The sequence below is a fragment of the Halyomorpha halys genome, unplaced genomic scaffold (assembly GCF_000696795.3).
Source record: "Halyomorpha halys isolate HHAL.00 unplaced genomic scaffold, Hhal_1.1 Scaffold1892.1, whole genome shotgun sequence".
NCBI classification, from domain to species: Eukaryota; Metazoa; Arthropoda; class Insecta; order Hemiptera; family Pentatomidae; genus Halyomorpha; species Halyomorpha halys.
Window position 1 is genome coordinate 94,863 of NW_027105549.1, and position 4,182 is coordinate 99,044.

The 4,182-nt window shown below is 30.7% G+C and overlaps 1 non-coding gene across 1 annotated transcript; it reads left to right on the plus strand.

Annotated features, from left to right (window-relative positions):
- The first annotated feature begins 3,106 nt into the window (after window positions 1-3,106).
- TRNAI-AAU (transfer RNA isoleucine (anticodon AAU)) lies at window positions 3,107-3,180 on the plus strand. The gene has a single exon. It is a non-coding gene; the product is annotated as a tRNA-Ile (tRNA).
- The last annotated feature ends 1,002 nt before the right edge of the window (window positions 3,181-4,182 follow it).

The following is a 4,182-nucleotide window of genomic DNA, read 5'->3' on the forward strand; positions in this document are numbered from 1 at the left end:
AAGATAAGATAATGAAGCAGAAAAATATGATTCATGAGTGTCTGTTATCGGGTACTCCAGAGATCACAACACTACCTGGCAAATAACAAGTCTGATTTTCATGTCAATCATCGCTGATGAAACAATAAGGTGAAACGATAAGAAAGAAAAAACAGTATAGTGTAATAATTCATAATTTCATTGATCTTATCTTTCAAACAGGAAATATACATATTTTTTAAATATAAAAACTATCCGTTCTCGAAATTTATTTAAAATATTTATTTAATCGATTATAATATCCATTATAAATAATTAGATTAATGACACTTTAAATGGAAGACAACAGGATTTGAGGTGTAGAGTTCGTTTCTCACAGTAAAAAAAAAATAATGAGTTAAAAAATTAGTAAAATAAAAGAAAGAGAAAAAAAGAAATTTAATTTAAAAAATAAAAGAGTAGCCGAGATATCCCTAAATATTATTTTAATGTATGTATCGACAACGGCGTGTGGTTATTCTTAAGGTGTGCTCATAACACTAAAATAATTAGAGGGAATTTTCCCTCTCCTTCCCGCCCCTAAATCTCATTATTAGTCACAGTGTAAAAATACCTAAAACCAGTAATCGGCATTGAATATTAATACGTCAGACACACAAACATACACATTTAAATATCGAGATAATTTTAGGTGAACTGCAGAAGTAGCCTTGGACACATATTAGGTACACTCGAAAATTCGCGATTTTAATTTTGAAAGTTTTCCGTGTTTTTCCTCAAACAAGCTGTTATCTTATTTAGTTTAATCAGATATGAGGCTTTGACCGATAAGATGGTGTACTCAGTGACCGAGAAGTTGAAGCATTTAAAAATTATGCAGACAATTCATATGTCCATGAGATTCTTATGCGATGACTTGCCCCGACAGATTTACGCCTTTGTGGAAAAATAGCGCATTCTAGTGGTCGTTGAAATATTCTTCTATGATTGGTTTTGATATAAATAATATTATTATATTGTCGGTGCAATGCTAAAGTTGTGTAACAGAAAATCCCTTAGAATATTATGTTTATAGACTTTATAATTTCGACACTTATGCAGTTAGGCCTTCTTAATAGTGTGAATTGTATAAAAAATTACATTGAAATGCAACAAAACCCAATATAGAAAAATTTGTTATCAGCCAGTTTGGCTTTTCATTGACAGTAAACCACAGGTTCTTTTATTATACCATTTCAGAATGTCTTTAATTGAAAAACAGATATTATCCATTAAACAATTTTAATATTTTTAACTTTTTTAAATAAATTTAAATCGTTGCAAATCCTTCCTGTGGCCCAAGTACTATTTCTGTGGTCCATCTCGGAAAATAAAAGGCTAATCGATAGAACAGACCACCGTAACAAAATCAAAGAATTTAATTAAATCAAATGAACTTTGTAAAGAAGTACTGGTACTAGACCAAGGGTTGTCCAAGGAGGTGATTTGGACAGAATCACGCTCGACCGCCAGATTTTTACCCAATTTTTTAATAACCCCCTAGAACGACACACTGGGGTGTCACATACCCCAGCACTTTTTAAATTTTGAATAATTCCTACATGTGTAGCTCTTTTGCTAAACCCCACCATGTAAATAACTGTCATTCATAACATAATTGATTCTGATTATCTGCTGCCATGTGTCAGTCTTGTTTTGCTATTTATTGTGATTTGAACTAGTCTTGGGGTATCTCACACCCCAGAGTGTCCTTAGTGTAAGTAAATAATAAATCCGGTAAACTCTCATTAGAGGAGCTTTTCTCTAAAAAAAGGGACCATCCTTTATTTCGACACACCATATCCATGAATTGGTTCAGCTTCCTCTCATACTGCTTGAGATTTGATGATAAACTAAATAGACAAGAGAGGAAGGCTAATGACAAAATGACACCCAATCAACAATGCAAGATGATGCAGTCATTGAAAAATCTGGTAAATCACAAATCATACATGATTATAATTTGAATAAAGGATGAACTGATACTTTTGACCAAATGTGTAAGGGGTACTCAACGACCAGAAAAACAAGGAGGTGGCCACTCCGTTTTTTTTTTTTTTGGAATGTTGGATTATGTCGGAGTGAACATACTGTTACTGAATATCATACTGCTTACTCTGGTAAAGTGGGAAAATAAAATGAAACGCAAAGACTTCTTTTTTGGTCTGGGATATTCACTTCTGGAACCCTGCCTAAAGAGGAATACATAATAGAAGAAGTGTGTCATTCTAGGGTTAAGAGGCTGGGGGACTCCAGGAGAGCTCCAGAACACACAGAAGTCGACTCACGGAAAAACACATAAACAATGGATAAATATAAGTCTGTCCACCAATTTTGACAAAACACATATATAACAAAACTTAAAAAAAAGAAAGAAAAAATGTATAAGCTTTAAAATCAATGTTTATAACAAGTCAATAATTTAAAACAACAATATAGTATAATTTTCAAAGATACAAAACAATAATATCAAATATCAAAATGTGGTATGGCATTTATCCCACACATGTTGACCAACTCAGCACTTTCTCAGTTCTGAAGTTATCACAAAGTATTATCCAGTAGGTAACATTTACGGAATACATACGATTTATTTATTGATTTTTTTAAAGTGCTTTAATTACACTTGTGACTCAGCATCTCCTGCATATTTAAATCATAAAGATATTTTTTAAAAAATCTTCACAAGCTAACATTCTAGCGTTACTGAATTTTATCTGCAATAATTATCATTTCTTACTTAACTTAAAACATTTTCTAAGTTTTAATATACAACTTAAAAAAATATATGTTTAACGGAAAAGTAGGTTGGTGGTGCGGTCAAAAGAAAAAACACAAAATGTGTTTTGAAAAAATATAAAAAATATTAAGAAGAAAAATAAATATATTAACAGGATTATTAATTACATTTTATAAAAATTTACATCATTAATTCATATAATATAAGCATTAAAGGCCTTGACTAATCTTTATTATTGTAATAAATATTCATTTTGTTGAAACTTACCTAACACTGCCTTGCAATGTCGCTATAGTGGAATAAAATATGAAATTTTTGTTTAAATGTGATGAGCCCACCTTTCATCCTGGCCCATTAGCTCAGTTGGTTAGAGCGTCGTGCTAATAACGCGAAGGTCGCGGGTTCGATCCCCTCATGGGCCAAATAATTTTTTAGAAAAACAAAATTTGTATAACTTACTAAAGACATTAGCATGATTTTTTTATTGTTTAAAAAATCTACAAGTAGTACATACTCTGAATGAAAAAAAGAATTGAAACAACAGTGATTGTGCATGGTAAATAAGTCTTTATTGGACCACATAATAACTAAGAAGTATATCAGTACAAAAAAATTGGTAAATTTTATATATTTGAAATCTACGAGAAAAAACAAAACAAAAAAAAAATCTTTTGAATAAATATAACATTAAAGATCTGGTACGATGCGAATTCACAAAATTTTCATTTAACACTCCTCATATGTTTTTTTCCAGATTGATTGGCTCGTGTTAAATTATTGCTAATTTTTAAACACCCAGGGAAGGCAAAATTTATAAAACGATTTTTTTTATTTTTTCTGTTATTATACAAATTTGTATTTTAGGGTTTCCTGGGGGGAGGGAATGACGAATACAACTTTTGTTTTTAACTCCTGTTAACTTAATAACTTTTGTTTAATAACAAATACAAGATTTTAACAAACGATAACTAAGCTACAATCAGGAAAGGACGATTGGTCTCCGTTTTTCCCGTTAGAATCGGATGTCTATTTTTCCTTTTTTCTCCTATAGTTGTTCATAAAATTATTTATTATTTTGTATTTATCTATTTTTTTATAATTTCTAACAAAAATTTTATTTAAATTAACAAAATCAAAGGTACTTTAGAGGAAGATACTATTAAAATTCATCATTTAAGTCACGCCACACTATTTCCATGTGGATAAGACCTTTTTGACATTAAAGACCATTTAATTGCACATTAACATGTATAGTTTAATCATACGTTTACGAACGTGGACTGATCCTTAATTTCTATATTTGCAAAGTTGGAACAAATACTATCCATCCTTTGCTATTTACAAGCCAGAGGAAATATGGTAAATGGAGAGCTCACTCTAAAAAGGTTCTACCTGACGTTTCTACCTACCTACCTATTACCTAA